Genomic DNA, 19,882 nt, shown 5'->3' on the forward strand with positions numbered 1-19,882 from the left:
CGATGGCACAATCATATGCCGCCATATACTAGACGTCCGGTAACCGGTAATAATTCCCTCATGTGTGGGGTCTATTTGTCTCCAGAGAAATCACACGTTACATTCCACACAGAACATTGTGTAGAAAAGGCGGCGTGAGGTAATTGTGCCAGTAGTGAGGGCGAATAATGGCGGAAATGTCACTGACTGAGGAGAAGTTTCCATTAGTGATGTGTCGTTCCTGAACGATCCGACACAAAGAGCCGGCTCCCTGCTGTGAAGGAAAGGAGTCGGCTCTGCAGTGTGAGTGAGCCGAGTCTTTTTTTTTTCCTTTCTTGTCTGGCACCTGCAGCTTATCGGATTCAGCTGGTGAAGTGACAGCGAGTCATGTGGGAGGAGCAGACAGGAGAGAGGTAGATGCAGAGTCTGTGGACTGTAAATAAATGCATGTGAGTTACCATGTGACCCAAATAAAGATCCACTATTACACTGGCCTGAGTGGCTTCCTCCTTGGTATGTGACGATGTGTGGGAGGGAGGAATGGCTCAGCAAATTGTATGTTTATCATCAGTGCATGTCTTCAGGATTTCCTTAGCATTGCACAGGGGTTGGAATCATCACCAGTGCAGGTGATTGTATTATCACCTGTGCAATGCTAAGAAAATCCTGAAGGCGGCAGTGTTGGCCCTCGGGGCCTGGGGTTCCCCACACCTGCTTTAGGTGATCAATGTGTGATCCTGGCCCCCCGATGATCAGCTATTCTCAATGTCGGCCAGAGTTGCTGAGTTATGAAGGTGCTCCATCTTCTATGTAGTGACTGCGGCTCGGTGCTGCACATCTGTTCCATCTTCTATGTAGTGACTGCGGCTCGGTGCTGCACATCTGCTCCATCTTCTATGTTGTGACTGCGGCTCGGTGCTGCACATCTGTTCCATCTTCTATGTAGTGACTGCGGCTCGGTGCTGCACATCTGTTCCATCTTCTATGTAGTGACTGCGGCTCGGTGCTGCACATCTGCTCCATCTTCTATGTAGTGACTGCGGCTCGGTACTGCACATCTTCTCCATCTTCTGTAGTGACTGCGGCTCGGTGCTGCACATCTGCTCCATCTTCTATGTAGTGACTGCGGCTCGGTGCTGCACATCTGCTTCATCTTCTATGTTGTGACTGCGGCTCGGTGCTGCACATCTGTTCCATCTTCTATGTAGTGACTGCGGCTCGGTGCTGCACATCTGCTCCATCTTCTATGTTGTGACTGCGGCTCGGTGCTGCACATCTGTTCCATCTTCTATGTAGTGACTGCGGCTCGGTGCTGCACATCTGTTCCATCTTCTATGTAGTGACTGCGGCTCGGTGCTGCACATCTGCTCCATCTTCTATGTAGTGACTGCGGCTCGGTGCTGCACATCTCCTCCATCTTCTATGTAGTGACTGCGGCTCGGTGCTGCACATCTGCTCCATCTTCTATGTAGTGACTGCGGCTCGGTGCTGCACATCTGCTCCATCTTCTATGTAGTGACTGCGGCTCGGTGCTGCACATCTGCTCCATCTTCTATGTAGTGACTGCGGCTCGGTGATGCACATCTGCTCCATCTTCTATGTAGTGACTGCGGCTCGGTGCTGCACATCTGCTCCATCTTCTATGTAGTGACTGCGGCTCGGTGCTGCACATCTGCTCCATCTTCTATGTTGTGACTGCGGCTCGGTGCTGCACATCTGCTCCATCTTCTGTAGTGACTGCGGCTCGGTGCTGCACATCTGCTCCATCTTCTATGTAGTGACTGCGGCTCGGTGCTGCACATCTGCTCCATCTTCTATGTAGTGACTGCGGCTCGGTGCTGCACATCTGCTCCATCTTCTGTAGTGACTGCGGCTCGGTGCTGCACATCTGCTCCATCTTCTATGTTGTGACTGCGGCTCGGTGCTGCACATCTGCTCCATCTTCTATGTAGTGACTGCGGCTCGGTGCTGCACATCTGCTCCATCTTCTATGTTGTGACTGCGGCTCGGTGCTGCACATCTGCTCCATCTTCTGTAGTGACTGCGGCTCGGTGCTGCACATCTGCTCCATCTTCTATGTAGTGACTGCGGCTCGGTGCTGCACATCTGCTCCATCTTCTATGTAGTGACTGCGGCTCGGTGCTGCACATCTGCTCCATCTTCTGTAGTGACTGCGGCTCGGTGCTGCACATCTGCTCCATCTTCTATGTAGTGACTGCGGCTCGGTGCTGCATATCTGCTCCATCTTCTATGCAGTGACTGCGGCTCGGTGCTGCACATCTGCTCCATCTTCTATGTAGTGACTGCGGCTCGGTGCTGCACATCTGCTCCATCTTCTGTAGTGACTGCGGCTCGGTGCTGCACATCTGCTTCATCTTCTATGTTGTGACTGCGGCTCGGTGCTGCACATCTGTTCCATCTTCTATGTAGTGACTGCGGCTCGGTGCTGCACATCTGCTCCATCTTCTATGTTGTGACTGCGGCTCGGTGCTGCACATCTGTTCCATCTTCTATGTAGTGACTGCGGCTCGGTGCTGCACATCTGTTCCATCTTCTATGTAGTGACTGCGGCTCGGTGCTGCACATCTGCTCCATCTTCTATGTAGTGACTGCGGCTCGGTGCTGCACATCTCCTCCATCTTCTATGTAGTGACTGCGGCTCGGTGCTGCACATCTGCTCCATCTTCTATGTAGTGACTGCGGCTCGGTGCTGCACATCTGCTCCATCTTCTATGTAGTGACTGCAGCTCGGTGCTGCACATCTGCTCCATCTTCTATGTAGTGACTGCGGCTCGGTGATGCACATCTGCTCCATCTTCTATGTAGTGACTGCGGCTCGGTGCTGCACATCTGCTCCATCTTCTATGTAGTGACTGCGGCTCGGTGCTGCACATCTGCTCCATCTTCTATGTTGTGACTGCGGCTCGGTGCTGCACATCTGCTCCATCTTCTGTAGTGACTGCGGCTCGGTGCTGCACATCTGCTCCATCTTCTATGTAGTGACTGCGGCTCGGTGCTGCACATCTGCTCCATCTTCTATGTAGTGACTGCGGCTCGGTGCTGCACATCTGCTCCATCTTCTGTAGTGACTGCGGCTCGGTGCTGCACATCTGCTCCATCTTCTATGTTGTGACTGCGGCTCGGTGCTGCACATCTGCTCCATCTTCTATGTAGTGACTGCGGCTCGGTGCTGCACATCTGCTCCATCTTCTATGTTGTGACTGCGGCTCGGTGCTGCACATCTGCTCCATCTTCTGTAGTGACTGCGGCTCGGTGCTGCACATCTGCTCCATCTTCTATGTAGTGACTGCGGCTCGGTGCTGCACATCTGCTCCATCTTCTATGTAGTGACTGCGGCTCGGTGCTGCACATCTGCTCCATCTTCTGTAGTGACTGCGGCTCGGTGCTGCATATCTGCTCCATCTTCTATGCAGTGACTGCGGCTCGGTGCTGCACATCTGCTCCATCTTCTATGTAGTGACTGCGGCTCGGTGCTGCACATCTGCTCCATCTTCTATGTAGTGACTGCGGCTCGGTGCTGCACATCTGCTCTCCAGGGATCACACATTGATCGCCTATAGTAAGGCCAGGACATCAATGTTAGTTATGGACAATCTCTGTAAACTTATTCTATGTGTAATACGACCTCAATTATATTGTTAGTTATATTATAGTGTGTGTGTTTACACAGTGTGTGTATATAGTGTGTGTGTACAGTGTGTGCGTTTATACAGTGTGTATGTGTGTATATAGTGTGTGTGTATACAGTGTGTGTGTGTGTATATAGTGTGTGTGTGTATACAGTGTGTGTGTGTAAAGTGTGTGCGTGTTTATAGTGTGTATGTATGTATATAGTGTGTGTATACAGTGTGTGTATAGTGTAGTGTGTATACAGTGGGCGTGTTAGCACAGTGCTTGCAGCACGCCTTTATTTTTATGAATTACAATCTTATACAGCACCAACATATATCAGAGCACTTACTAATTCAGAAAGGACAAAACACGGCCCAAATTACAGAGTAATACAGGTTAGAATTACAACCGAGGAGCAGGGGCCTGATCACAAGAGCCGACAATCTGAGGAAACAGCAATGTGTGTCCTGCTGCACTAGAGACTTGTACAGGTGAATCATGAGGCTGTGACTGTACAGGGAAACACCGGAGCGAGGACTGAGGAAAACGGATTTTTATTATGAAAAAGAGCCGAACTGCCCATCACTAACTGAGGCCCTGATCACGTGACCCCTGACTCCTCCCCCTGTGACCTCATCACAGGTCCTGTGCGCACAGAGCAGCCATATATGTGGAGTGCAGCTCTGCAGGTGGAGGTATGTGGAGATTCCCCATGGTTGTGGCTAAATCCCAGTCGGCTAAAAGGACCTGGTCCTCTGTGCACTGGGATTCCGCTTTCTCACACAGTCGGATATTTCCCGGTTGCAGACGGACCGGGGCCTTTAGTGACTTGGATTCCGCCTGCTCTATATAAGAAGGATAAATCCCAGTAGATAGAAGGCCCCTTATTGTATATAGATATAGATGGATCCTGTCATGTAATTTTTTTGAGCCGCAGACTAAATATGACATCTGATCACACATTTATTTATATGTGACAATTACACGCAAGAATTTTCCCCTTAATCCCAGTGTGTACAATATTCTGCGCCAATCTCATCCGTGTCCCGTTTTATTTTCTGGTGATCATTTTTGTAGATTACACGACCACAGATTTTTTTCCATGCATGCACCTAGGAGTGTTTTAACCCTCGGGCGATTTTCCGTTTTTTAACATTTTTTTTTCCTTCCCATAACTTATTTTTCCATGCACATCGCCGTTGGGATTTTTATTTTTATTTTGGCGGGACGTTATTATTGATACCATTTTGGCGCGGATACCATGTTTTGATCACCTCATTTCATTTTATTGCAATGTTGCGGCGACAAAAAAAACGTAATTATGGCGTTTCGAGTTTACTTCTCGTTATGCCGTTTACCAATCAGATTATTTTATATTTTCATTGGTCAGACCTTTCTGAACACATCAATTCCCAATTTATTTTTTTTTAAATGGAGCAAAAGCGATATTTTTTTTTTCTTATATTTTTATGATATATGACGTAACTTGTAGATCACACAACCACAGATTTTTTTCCATGCATGCACCTAGGAGTGATTTAACTCTCCGGCGATTTTCATTTTTTTAATATTTTTTTTCCTGCCCATAACTTATTTTTCCATCCACATCGCCTTTGGGATTTTTTTTTATTTTGGCGGGACGTTTTTATTGATGCCATTTTGGCGCGGATACCATGTTTTGATCACCTCTTATTTTATTGCAATGTTGCGGCAACCAAAAAAAGTCATTATGGCGTTTCGAGTTTTTTTCTCTTTGTGCCGTTTACTGATCAGATTATTTTACATTTTGATTGGTCAGACCTTTCTGAACACGTCAATTCCAAATTTCCAATTTATTTTTTTTTTTTAAATGGAGCAAAAGTGATATTTTTTTTATATATTTTTATGATATATGATGCAACTACATCATGCGTTGTGAAGGGGTCAATTCTATAACTATTGGCCAAATGGACCAGGTCCTTCTGCCGACTTGGATTTAGCCTACTCTCTGTGAGAAAGCTAAATCCCGGTCGGCTAAAGGACCAGGTCCCTGTGAGTGTTTTAACACTAAATCTAGCAGGCTAAGGGACCAGGTCCTTCTGCCAACTTGGATTTAGCCTGCTCTCTGTGAGAAAGCTAAATCCCAGTTGGCTAAAGGACCAGGTCCCTGTGAGTGTTTTAATTCTAGATCTAGCAGACTGAAGGACCAGGTCCCTGTGAGTGTTTTAATACTAGATCTAGCAGGCTGAAGGACCAGGTCCCTGTGAGTGTTTTAACACTAGATCTAGCAGGCTAAAGGACCAGGTCCTTCTGCCAACTTGAATTTAGCCTGCTCTCTGTGAGAAAGCTAAATCCCGGTCGGCTAAAGGACCAGGTCCCTGTGAGTGTTTTAATACTATAGGAGGCTAAGGGACCAGGTCCTTCTGCCAACTTGGATTTAGCCTGCTCTCTGTGAGAAAGCTAAATCCCAGTTGGCTAAAGGACCAGGTCACTGTGAGTGTTTTAATACTAGATCTAGCAGACTAACGGACCAGGTCCTTCTTTCAACTTGGATTTATCCTGGTCTCTGTGAGAAAACTAAATCCCAGTTGGCTAAAGGACCAGGTGCCTGTGAGTGTTATAATACTATAGGAGGCTAAAGGACCAGGTGCATCTGCCAGCTTGAATTTAGCCTGCTCTCTGTGAGAAAGCTAAATCCCATTCGGCTAAGGCCTCTTTCTCACTTCCTTTTCTTGCAATCCGTTGCAATCCGTCATTTTGGGCAAAAACGGATCCTGCAAATGTTCTCGCAGGATGCGTTTTTTAACCATAAACTTGTATTAGCGACGGATTGCCACACGTCGCGTCCGTCGTGCTACAGATCCGTCGTGTTTTGGCGGACCGTCGTCACAAAAAAATGTTCAATGTAACGTGTTTTTGTACATCGCGTCCGCCATTTTCGACCGCGCATGCGCGGCTGAAACTCCGCCCCCTCCTCCCCAGACTGCAGAATGGGCAGCGGATGCGTCGAAAAACTGTATCCGCTGCCCACGTCGTGCAAAACTTTCACAACGTCCGTCGGCCCGACGCATTGCGACGAAAGATGATCTACTAGATCTAGCAGGCTAAAGGACCAGGTCCTTCTGCCAACTTGAATTTAGCCTGCTCACTGTGAGAAAGCTAAATCCAAGTGGGATAAAGGACCAGGTCCCTTGAAGTGGTTTAATACCAGACTTAGGCTAGGGTCACATTGCGTTATGTGACCGCGATTAATTGACTATGTTACACCGCGGCATAACGCGGTGTAACGTAGTCCGTTAACGCCGCCATAGCCTGTAATGGCGAACGCATCACTAGCGCACGCCCACATTGGGCGTGCGCTAGCGATGTGCCGTCATTTGAGTGTCGGACTGCGAACACTGCTTGCAGCGTTCGCGGTCCGTTCCTCGCTAGCGCAGATCGGGGATCTGCGCTAGCGGGATCGGCTAATGCGATCCCTTTTGGGACATTGCGTTAGCGCAGTCCATAGCGCTATGCGCTAAACGGACTGCCCTAACGCAATGTGACCCTAGCCTTAGTAAGCTAAGCTTAGTAAGCTAAAACACCAGGTCCTTATGCCCACTTAGATTTAGCTTGCTGTATGTAACAAATTCTAGTGGGCAACGCAGTCCAACAGTGATTCGCCATCTGATGCACTGTAATGATTCCACTGGTTCACTGTCGGACTTCCGTACTGTAGTGTCCCTGTGTCACGCAGGGGGCAGTCCGGCAATCCAACCTACTACAATGTTTCCACCAGGTTATGCATATTGCCGGTCACTGTGCTCCTTGAGTTCACCTCAAAATAGTGAGGAAAGAATGGTTGTAGATGACGAGGAAAAAGCTAACATATTAAACACCTTCTTCTCCACGGTATTCACGGTGGAAAATGAAATGCTAGGTGAAATCCCAAGAAACAATGAAAACCCTATATTAAGGGTCACCAATCTAACCCAAGAAGAGGTGCGAAACCGGCTAAATAAGATTAAAATAGATAAATCTCCGGGTCCGGATGGCATACACCCACGAGTACTAAGAGAACTAAGTAATGTAATAGATAAACCATTATTTCTTATTTTTAGGGACTCTATAGCGACAGGGTCTGTTCCGCAGGATTGGCGCATAGCAAATGTGGTGCCAATATTCAAAAAGGGCTTTAAAAGTGAACCTGGAAATTATAGGCCAGTAAGTCTAACCTCTATTGTTGGTAAAATATTTGAAGGGTTTCTGAGGGATGTTATTCTGGATTATCTCAATGAGAATAACTGTTTAACTCCATATCAGCATGGGTTTATGAGAAATCGCTCCTGTCAAACCAATCTAATCAGTTTTTATGAAGAGGTAAGCTATAGGCTGGACCACGGTGAGTCATTGGACGTGGTATATCTCTATTTTTCCAAAGCGTTTGATACCGTGCCGCACAAGAGGTTGGTACACAAAATGAGAATGCTTGGTCTGGGGGAAAATGTGTGTAAATGGGTTAGTAACTGGCTTAGTGATAGAAAGCAGAGGATGGTTATAAATGGTATAGTTTCTAACTGGGTCGCTGTGACCAGTGGGGTACCGCAGGGGTCGGTATTGGGACCTGTTCTCTTCAACATATTCATTAATGATCTGGTAGAAGGTTTACACAGTAAAATATTGATATTTGCAGAGGATACAAAACTATGTAAAGCAGTTAATACAAGAGAAGATAGTATTCTGCTACAGATGGATCTGGATAAGTTGGAAACTTGGGCTGAAAGGTGGCAGATGAGGTTTAACAATGATAAATGTAAGGTTATACACATGGGAAGAGGGAATCAATATCACCATTACACACTGAACGGGAAACCACTGGGTAAATCTGACAGGGAGAAGGACTTGGGGATCCTAGTTAATGATAAACTTACCTGGAGCAGCCAGTGCCAGGCAGCAGCTGCCAAGGCAAACAGGATCATGGGGTGCATTAAAAGAGGTCTGGATACACATGATGAGAGCATTATACTGCCTCTGTACAAATCCCTAGTTAGACCGCACATGGAGTACTGTGTCCAGTTTTGGGCACCGGTGCTCAGGAAGGATATAATGGAACTAGAGAGAGTACAAAGGAGGGCAACAAAATTAATAAAGGGGATGGGAGAACTACAATACCCAGATAGATTAGCGAAATTAGGATTATTTAGTCTAGAAAAAAAGACGACTGAGGGGCGATCTAATAACCATGTATAAGTATATAAGGGGACAATACAAATATCTCGCTGAGGATCTGTTTATACCAAGGAAGGTGACGGGCACAAGGGGGCATTCTTTGCGTCTGGAGGAGAGAAGGTTTTTCCACCAACATAGAAGAGGATTCTTTACTGTTAGGGCAGTGAGAATCTGGAATTGCTTGCCTGAGGAGGTGGTGATGGCGAACTCAGTCGAGGGGTTCAAGAGAGGCCTGGATGTCTTCCTGGAGCAGAACAATATTGTATCATACAATTATTAGGTTCTGTAGAAGGACGTAGATCTGGGTATTTATTATGATGGAATATAGGCTGAACTGGATGGACATACAGTGGGGCAAAAAAGTATTTAGTCAGTCAGCAATAGTGCAAGTTCCACCACTTAAAAAGATGAGAGGCGTCTGTAATTTACATCCTAGGTAGACCTCAACTATGGGAGACAAACTGAGAAAAAAAAATCCAGAAAATCACATTGTTTTTTTTAACAATTTATTTGCATATTATTGTGGAAAATAAGTATTTGGTCAGAAACAAACAATCAAGATTTCTGGCTCTCACAGACCTGTAACTTCTTCTTTAAGAGTCTCCTCTTTCCTCCACTCATTACCTGTAGTAATGGCACCTGTTTAAACTTGTTATCAGTATAAAAAGACACCTGTGCACACCCTCAAACAGTCTGACTCCAAACTCCACTATGGTGAAGACCAAAGAGCTGTCAAAGGACACCAGAAACAAAATTGTAGCCCTGCACCAGGCTGGGAAGACTGAATCTGCAATAGCCAACCAGCTTGGAGTGAAGAAATCAACAGTGGGAGCAATAATTAGAAAATGGAAGACATACAAGACCACTGATAATCTCCCTCGATCTGGGGCTCCACGCAAAATCCCACCCCGTGGGGTCAGAATGATCACAAGAACGGTGAGCAAAAATCTCAGAACCACGCGGGGGGACCTAGTGAATGAACTGCAGAGAGCTGGGACCAATGTAACAAGGCCTACCATAAGTAACACACTACGCCACCATGGACTCAGATCCTGCAGTGCTAGACGTGTCCCACTGCTTAAGCCAGTACATGTCCGGGCCCGTCTGAAGTTTGCTAGAGAGCATTTGGATGATCCAGAGGAGTTTTGGGAGAATGTCCTATGGTCTGATGAAACCAAACTGGAACTGTTTGGTAGAAACACAACTTGTCGTGTTTGGAGGAAAAAGAATACTGAGTTGCATCCATCAAACACCATACCTACTGTAAAGCATGGTGGTGGAAACATGCTTTGGGGCTGTTTCTCTGCAAAGGGGCCAGGACGACTGATCCGGGTACATGAAAGAATGAATGGGGCCATGTATCGTGAGATTTTGAGTGCAAACCTCCTTCCATCAGCAAGGGCATTGAAGATGAAACGTGGCTGGGTCTTTCAACATGACAATGATCCAAAGCACACCGCCAGGGCAATGAAGGAGGGGCTTCGTAAGAAGCATTTCAAGGTCCTGGAGTGGCCTAGCCAGTCTCCAGATCTCAACCCTATAGAAAACCTTTGGAGGGAGTTGAAAGTCCGTGTTGCCAAGCGAAAAGCTAAAAACATCACTGCTTTGGAGGAGATCTGCATGGAGGAATGGGCCAACATACCAACAACAGTGTGTGGCAACCTTGTGAAGACTTACAGAAAACGTTTGACCTCTGTCATTGCCAACAAAGGATATATTACAAAGTATTGAGATGAAATTTTGTTTCTGACCAAATACTTATTTTCCACCATAATATGCAAATAAAATGTTAAAAAAACAGACAATGTGATTTTCTGGATTTTTTTTTTCTCAGTTTGTCTCCCATAGTTGAGGTCTACCTATGATGTAAATTACAAACGCCTCTCATCTTTTTAAGTGGTGGAATTTGCACTATTGCTGACTGACTAAATACTTTTTTGCCCCACTGTATGTCTTTTTTCGGCCGTACTAACTATGTTACTATGTTACCTCAAGTGACAGTTGACAGCTCAGAGGGTTCTGTGATAACCACAAACTGTAATCTCCAGTGACCTCACAGGTGGTGGCTTCCATGCCACCCTTAAGGTACCGTCACACTTAGCGACGCTGCAGCGATACCGACAACGATCCGGATCGCTGCAGCGTCGCTGTTTGGTCGCTGGAGAGCTGTCACACAGACAGCTCTCCAGCGACCAACGATCCCGAGGTCCCCGGTAACCAGGGTAAACATCGGGTAACTAAGCGCAGGGCCGCGCTTAGTAACCCGATGTTTACCCTGGTTACCAGCGTAAAAAAACAAACAGTACATACTTACATTCAGCTGTCTGTCCCTTGCCGTCTGGTTTCTGCACTGACTGCTGGCCGTAAAGTGAAAGTGAAAGCACAGCGGTGAGTCACACAGCGGTGACTCACCGCTGTGGCTGTGCTCTGCTTTCACTTTACGGCCAGCAGTCAGTGCAGGAACCAGACGGCAAGGGACAGACAGCTGAATGTAAGTATGTACTGTTTGTTTTTTTACGCTGGTAACCAGGGTAAACAGCGGGTTACTAAGCGCGGCCCTGCGCTTAGTTACCGATGTTTACCCTGGTTACCAGTGAAGACATCGCTGAATCGGTGTCACACACGCCGATTCAGCGATGTCTACGGGGAGTCCAGCGACGAAATAAAGTTCTGGACTTTCTTCCCCGACCAGCGATCTCCCAGCAGGGGCCTGATCGCTGCTGCCTGTCACACTGGACGATATCGCTAGCGAGGACGCTGCAACGTCACGGATCGCTAGCGATATCGTCTAGTGTGACAGTACCTTTAGGCCGTGGTCACACTCGGCGTAAGACAATACGGTCCGTAATTTACGGCCGTAATACGCAGAAAAGTCCCCAAAATAGTGGTCCGTATCTCCTCCGTAGGCAGGGTGTATCAGCGTATTTTGCGCATGGCATCCTCCGTATGTAATCCGTATGGCATCCGTACTGCGAGATTTTCTCGCAGGCTTGCAAAACCGACCTATGGACATACAATGGATCCATGTGCTCAAAAAATCGTAACAACATATATACTGTCATATATATATATATATATATATATATATATAATCAGTAGACACATATGTATATATATTAATATTTCATCCAGCGCGAGATAGAAAAAGCCGGCAATTGAATTATCGGCTTTAAAGCTATCTCCTTCCTAAGCCCGACATGATATGAGACATGGTTTACATACAATGAATGAACAAAACGCACCAACCCATTTCCTCAGGTTACCAATGGGCCACATTCCAAGCTCAATATAAACATATTGACCATAACGTAATAAACCCTAGTCACGAAGTGTATTCTTTAAGACAAAATCTTTATTTAACATACATAAAACAACATATAAATATTAAAACAGTGCCTCACAATCAGATGAAATACTACACCAAGGTGAACAGCGAACATCACAGGTATATAATCTTAAGTGTATTTTATAGTTACCTAGAAATCATCGGATAGATATTTCCTATTTCATATCTCCACCAGAGTAGTAAAGCCAGTGACTGAGGGCAGATAGTCCATGGTTATTGGCCCCCTCCCTGGCTAAAAACATCTGCCCCCAGAAAAGGCACATCTGGAAGATGCGCCTATTCTGGCACTTGGCCACACTCTTCCCATTCCCGTGTAGCAGTGGGATATGGGGTAATGAAGGGTTAATGTCACCTTGCTATTGTAAGGTGACATTAAGCCAGATTAATAATGGAGAGGCGTCAATTATGACACCTATCCATTATTAATCCAATTGTATGAAATGGTTAAAAAACACACACACATTATTACAAAGTCTTTTAATGAAATACAAACACAGGTTGTTGGAATATTTTATTATCCTGGTAATCCACCTGAAGACCCTCGCTCTGTAACAAAGGAAAAATAAAAAAACAACAATATCTCATACCTTCCGATGATCTGTCACGTCCCACGATGTAAATCCATCTGAAGGGGTTAAAATATTTTACAGGCAGGAGCTCTGCTATAATGCAGCTGTGCTCCTGCCTGTAAAACCCCAGCGAATGAATGTAAAGTAGGTCAATGACCTGTAGTTACCTTCATTCGCGGTGATGCGCCCTCTGCTGGTTGTCCTCATATCACCTCGAGGCTGGGAGAATATTCTGAAAAGTTCCCACACTCGAGGTCATATGAGGACAACCAGCAGAAGTGTCTATCAGCCATAGGCCGGCGTCACACTCAGCGTAAGACAATGCGGTCCGTATATTATGGCCGTAATACGCTGAAAAGTCCCCAAAATAGTGGTCCATAGCTCCTCCGTAAGCAGGGTGTTTCAGCGTTTTTTGCGCATGGCATCCTCCGTATGTAATCCGTATGGCATCTGTACTGCGTGTTTTTTTCACAGGCTTGCAAAACCGACATACGGCTATACAAGGGATCCATGTTTAAAAAAAAACATATATACTGTCTATATATATATATATATATATATATGTCAGTAGACACATACAGTATATGTATATATATTAATATTTCATACAGCGCGAGATAGCTTTAAAGCCGGTAATTCAATCACCGGCTTTTGCTATCTCCTTCCTAAACCCGACATAATGAGACATGGTTTATATACAGTAAACCATGTCATATCCCCATTTTTTTGCATATTCCACACTACTACAGCGCCCTCTGCTGGTTGTCCTCATATGAACTCAAGCCTGGGAGCCTTCTAGGAAAGTTCCCACGCTCCAGGAACAGCCAGCAGAGGGCGCCTCACCGCGAATGAAGGTAAATATAGGTCATTGACCTACTTTACCTTCATTCCCCGGGGTTTTGCAGCTAGGAGCAGCGCTGCATTAGCAGAGCTCCTGGCTGCAAAATGTTTTAACCCCTTCAGATGGATTTACATCGTGGGACCTTACAGATCTTCGGAAGGTATGTATATTGTTGGTTTATTATTTTTACTTTGTTACAGAGCGAGGGTCTTCAGATGGATTGAGCGTAGAATAAATTATTACAACAACCTTTGTTTTTATTTCAATGAAATAATTTTTAATAATGTGTTTTTTTAACCCTTTACTAGTATTGGATGGATAGGTGTCATAATTGACGCCTCTCCATTATTCATTTGGCTTAATGTCACCTTACAATAGCAAGGTGACATTAACCTTTCATTACCCCATATCCCACCGCTACACGGGAATGGGAAGAGAGTGGCCAAGTGCCAGAATAGGCGCATCTTCCAGATGTGCCTTTTCTGGGGTGGCTGGGGTCAGATGTTTTTAGCCAGGGGGGGGGGCAATAACCATGGTCCCTCTCCAGGCTATTAATATCTGCCCTCAGTCACTGGCTTTCCCACTCTGGCGGAGAAAATTGCATGGGGGCCCACAACAATTTTTTCCGCAATTTTACCCTTTAATTTAATAGATAGAGCCCCCAAATTTTACACCAAGACACTTCTTACATTACTAAAGTGGAATATGTAATAAAAGAAGAGATATGAGATGGTTTACTGTATGTAACCATGTCTCATATCATGTCGGGTTGGGGAAGGAGATAGGAAAAGCCGGCAATTGAATTACCGGCTTTTCTGCTATCTAGCGCTGCATGAAATATATATATATATATATATATATATATTAATATATGTGTCTCACTGACATATATACAGTGGGGCAAAAAAGTATTTAGTCAGTCAGCATTAGTGCAAGTTCCACCACTTAAAAAGATGAGAGGCGTCTGTAATTTACATCATAGGTAGACCTCAACTATGGGAGACAAACTGATAAAAAAAAAATCCAGAAAATCACATTGTCTGTTTTTTTATCATTTTTTTTGCATATTATGGTGGAAAATAAGTATTTGGTCAGAAACAAACAATCAAGATTTCTGGCTCTCACAGACCTGTAACTTCTTCTTTAAGAGTCTCCTCTTTCCTCCACTCATTACCTGTAGTAATGGCACCTGTTTAAACTTGTTATCAGTATAAAAAGACACCTGTGCACACCCTCAAACAGTCTGACTCCAAACTCCACTATGTTGAAGACCAAAGAGCTGTCAAAGGACACCAGAAACAAAATTGTAGCCCTGCACCAGGCTGGGAAGACTGAATCTGCAATAGCCAACCAGCTTGGAGTGAAGAAATCAACAGTGGGAGCAATAATTAGAAAATGGAAGACATACAAGACCCCTGATAATCTCCCTCGATCTGGGGCTCCACGCAAAATCCCACCCCGTGGGGTCAGAATGATCACAAGAACGGTGAGCAAAAATCCCAGAACCACGCGGGGGGACCTAGTGAATGAACTGCAGAGAGCTGGGACCAATGTAACAAGGCCTACCATAAGTAACACACTACGCCACCATGGACTCAGATCCTGCAGTGCCAGACGTGTCCCATTGCTTAAGCCAGTACATGTCCGGGCCCTTCTGACGTTTGCTAGAGAGCATTTGGATGATCCAGAGGAGTTTTGGGAGAATGTCCTATGGTCTGATGAAACCAAACTGGAACTGTTTGGTAGAAACACAACTTGTCGTGTTTGGAGGAAAAAGAATACTGAGTTGCATCCATCAAACACCATACCTACTGTAAAGCATGGTGGTGGAAACATCATGCTTTGGGGCTGTTTCTCTGCAAAGGGGCCAGGACGACTGATCCGGGTACATGAAAGAATGAATGGGGCCATGTATCGTGAGATTTTGAGTGCAAACCTCCTTCCATCAGCAAGGGCATTGAAGATGAAACGTGGCTGGGTCTTTCAACATGACAATGATCCAAAGCACACCGCCAGGGCAACGAACGAGTGGCTTCGTAAGAAGCATTTCAAGGTCCTGGAGTGGCCTAGCCAGTCTCCAGATCTCAACCCTATAGAAAACCTTTGGAGGGAGTTGAAAGTCCGTGTTGCCAAGCGAAAAGCCAAAAACATCACTGCTCTAGAGGAGATCTGCATGGAGGAATGGGCCAACATACGAACAACAGTGTGTGGCAACCTTGTGAAGACTTACAGAAAACGTTTGACCTCTGTCATTGCTAACAAAGGATATATTACAAAGTATTGAGATGAAATTTTGTTTCTGACCAAATACTTATTTTCCACCATAATATGCAAATAAAATGTTAAAAAAACAGACAATGTGATTTTCTGGATTTTTTTTTCTCAGCTTGTCTCCCATAGTTGAGGTCTACCTATGATGTAAATTACAGACGCCTCTCATCTTTTTAAGTGGTGGAACTTGCACTATTCCTGACTGACTAAATACTTTTTTGCCCCACTGTATATATCCCTATACTATGTATAGACATTTATTTTAGCTATTCTATTCTAACCTGTCAGTGTGATTTAACTGTACACCGCACTGAATTGCCGACTTTTCTATAGAACACCGCTGTGTCTTTCTCGCAAGACACACTGTTGGTCCGTGTGTAATCCGTATTTTTCTCGCCCCCATAGACTTTCATTGGCGATTTTTTTTTTGCGCAATACGCTGACAAACGCAGCATGCTGCGATTTTCTACGGCCGTAAAAGACCGTATAATACGGATCTATAAAATACGGCAGATAGGAGCTGGGCCATAGAGAATCATTGTACAATCCGTATTTTCTACACCTCTCATACATCCGTAAAACTCGCTAGTGTGACGCCGGCCTAACTCTCGACTCTGCCCTGTCCATCAAACCGCACGTCCAAACTCTTGCCACCTCCTGTCGCCTCCAACTCAAACATATTGCCAGAATCCGTCCCTTCCTCTGCCCTCAATCTACTAAAACGCTTGTGCATGCCCTCATCATCTCTCGCCTCGACTACTGCAACACCCTCATCTGTGGCCTCCCTGCTAACTCTCTTGCACCACTCCAGTCTGTCCTCAACTCTGCTGCCCGGCTAATCCACCTCTCTCCTCCCCTCTGCAAATCCCTCCACTGGCTCCCAATTCCCCAACGAATCCAGTTCAAACTACTAACACTGACCTACAAAGCCATCCACAACCTGTCCCCTCCCTATATCTCTGCACTATTCTCCAAATATCTTCCCTCACGTAATCTTCGATCCTCCCAAGACCTCCTACTCTCCTCCACACTTATTCATTCCTCACACAACCGCCTCCAAGATTTCTCCCCAATATCCCCCATCCTCTGGAATTCAACACCTCAACACGTCTGATTAGCCACTAGTGCCACCACCCTCGGATCCTTCAGACAGAACCTGAAAACCCATCTCTTCAGGAAAGCCTACAGCCTGCAATAACCATTCTGCCACCTCCCCACCACCAGAGCTGCTGCACCCCCGACCTTCTGTCTCTTTCCCATTATCCCATAGAACATAAATCCGCAAGGACAGGGTCCTCTCCCCTCTGTACCCGTCTTTGTAAATTTGTTCACTGTAAATTATATCTATAACCCGGTATGTAACCCCTTTCTCATGTACAGCACCATGGAATTAATGATGCTATATAAATAATAATTCATGCCAGGCTGCCCAGAGGCAAAGAAACTGTCCTCTGTGGGACGTGTATGGTCTATGTCCTCCCTGCCATGCTCCAGTGATGCCTGTAAGTGCCACCCTGTTGTGTTCACGACATGGTGAAGTGTTGTTCCACAGAACTACTCACCCGTGCGTGCTGCAGCTGAAACTCCAGTATTGCTTCTGCTCGCACAGCCTCTACAGCGTATGCAACTTTTGAGTTCCACCTTGTTGATATGTTGCATATGAGGCGCTGATCGAGAAGGCAGAAGTGACGCTGCAGCGCAGACCGTCGAGCAGCTGCAGGGTGTGAACGCCATAATCATGCACAGACGACTTCTCACATATGGGTAATTTTTAAGAAAGATGCACCACTAAACTTGACACATGTGCCAGGCAAGGGATGTGGTCAAACCAGCTACGCCTAGAGGTGCTACCAGATTTCGCCCGTTATTGCACACCACCAGGCCTGGATTTAGGTCCAGCAGCACCAACCACTCATCAGTCTCGTTTATTCCTTGTCCACAGCTCTTGAGCAGTATGGAACTTGTCCCCCAAAATGATGAATTTGAGAACAGCCTACTGTCTTTTCCCCCTGGCTGTGTTGAAGTTGCTGGTGCAAGTCTTACTGCTAGGTGATGGAGTAAGCGGAGTAGGCCACATGGGCAGAGCAATGTCCAACAATAGATGTAGGACATGCGCTAGAACGCCTTCCTCCTCTGTCCCAGCTGCAACATTTACCCAGTGTGCAGATAGGGAGATGTAACGTCCCTGCCCATACTTACTGGTCCACGTATCGGTAGTTATCTGGACCTTGCCACTGATGGCGTTGCACAGTGCACACCTGATTTTGGTTGCAACATGTGTGTGCTGGGCAGGGATGGCCAACTTGAAACATTAGTGGTGGATGGGAACCATGTACTTAGCAACAGCCACCACCATCATTTATTTAAAATGTTTTTTCTCCATCAGCTGGAATGGCAGTGTTTCAAAGGCCAGGAATTGGTAAATGCGGTTATTCAGGACCAGGGCCTGTGGGCGGGTAGTGGGGTATTTCCTCTTTCTCTATGGGGTTTGGGTGATTGAGAGATGAACACTTCAATGGGACAGGGTGGAGATGCTTGGTGACACTGCTGGTGCTGTCACATCCTGTCTTTGCGGGTAGGCTGTTGTTCGTGAGCTAAATGAAGAGGTCAAGACAGCAGCAGAAGAGGGAGCAGGAGGAAAGCTCACATCTGTCATTCATTCCAGCTGTGTCACAGGTCGTTAGAAGTTTGTAAACCATTAGTACAAAAAAAAAAAAAAAAAAGTATGTAAATATTGCCTAACATTCCAGAGATACATTATTCCTCTGGAAAATATGTCACAGCCTGTCCCATCAGTGGTGGCAGCAGCACCCTCAGAGAAAGCCAGCTTATGTCTTTTACAGAAAAAACAATTATGGATTTAAAAAAAACACCCAAGTGCGGGTCCGGTCTACTGGTGAGGACGTCCCTACAGATAGTTTCCCCAATAACCTGCAATGTGTAAACTCAGCCTGATACAGATCCAACTCCTTACTCTCCACTAATGTCACCCCGCGCTTAAGAACTATAGAAATGAAAATTCAACTCATAGCTGTCAAATAGTTAGAAATAAAAGAGATATATAAATATATGCATAAATACAAATGAATAAGTTGTGTTTTAGAAATCAAAACAATAAATTAAACATTAAAGACAGATTAATGATAAAAAAGCAAAACACATTTTGTACCAAAGTCCCCTGTGCTTTAGCTGCAAAAATTGTATTGTGGTGCTTAAAGGGAACCTGTCACCCCCAAAATCAAGGGTGAGCTAAGCCCACCAGCATCAGGAGCTCACCTACAGCATTCTGTAATGCATTCTGTAATGCTGTAGATAAGCCCCCGATGTATCCTAAACAAATGAGAAAAAGAGGTTAGATTATACTCACCCACGGACAGTCCCAGTCCTGTCCAATGGGCATCGCGGTCCGGTCCAGCACCTCCTATCTTCATCAGATGACGTCCTCTTCTTGTCTTCTCACTGCGGCTCCAGCACAAAGCACTGCAGTGCGCAGGCCCCAGGCATCTCTGACCTTTCCCGGCGCCTGCGCACCGCAGGGTGAAGACAAGAAGAGGACGTCATCCTAACAAGATGTGAGGCCCCGGACCGTGACGCCCATCAGATCGGACTGCCTGCATGAGTATATTATAACCTCTTTTTCTCATCTTTTAGGATACATCGGGGGCTTATCTACAGCAACAGCATTACAGAATGCTGTAGATAAGCCCCTGATGCTGGTTGGCTTAGCTCAACTTGAATTTTGGGGGGAGGCGGAGGGAGCCGACGGGGCCGGAGGGAGGCGGAGGGAGCCGACGGGGCCGGAGGGAGGCGGAGGGAGCCGACGGGGCCGGAGGGAGGCGGAGGGAGCCGACGGGGCCGGAGGGAGGCGGAGGGAGCCGACGGGGCCGGAGGGAGGCGGAGGGAGCCGACGGGGCCGGAGGGAGGCGGAGGGAGCCGACGGGGCCGGAGGGAGGCGGAGGGAGCCGACGGGGCCGGAGGGAGGCGGAGGGAGCCGACGGGGCCGGAGGGAGGCGGAGGGAGCCGACGGGGCCGGAGGGAGGCGGAGGGAGCCGACGG

At 46.3% G+C, this 19,882-nt stretch overlaps 1 protein-coding gene across 2 annotated transcripts in view; it reads left to right on the forward strand.

The window, feature by feature from the left end:
- The window catches only part of LOC138662926 (oocyte zinc finger protein XlCOF8.4-like), an 866,299-nt gene that overhangs the window by 780,654 nt on the left and 65,763 nt on the right, over positions 1-19,882 (forward strand). The window contains exon 1 of one of the 2 annotated variants that reach the window (XM_069748935.1): positions 4,260-4,307. The exons of the other annotated variant lie outside the window; for it this stretch is intronic. The gene's annotated coding sequence lies outside the window, so the exon portion shown is untranslated. Of the gene's footprint in view, positions 1-4,259; positions 4,308-19,882 lie in introns of those variants that run through there. 2 annotated transcript variants of the gene reach the window in all.

The sequence above is a fragment of the Ranitomeya imitator genome, chromosome 2 (assembly GCF_032444005.1).
Source record: "Ranitomeya imitator isolate aRanImi1 chromosome 2, aRanImi1.pri, whole genome shotgun sequence".
NCBI classification, from domain to species: domain Eukaryota; kingdom Metazoa; phylum Chordata; class Amphibia; order Anura; family Dendrobatidae; genus Ranitomeya; species Ranitomeya imitator.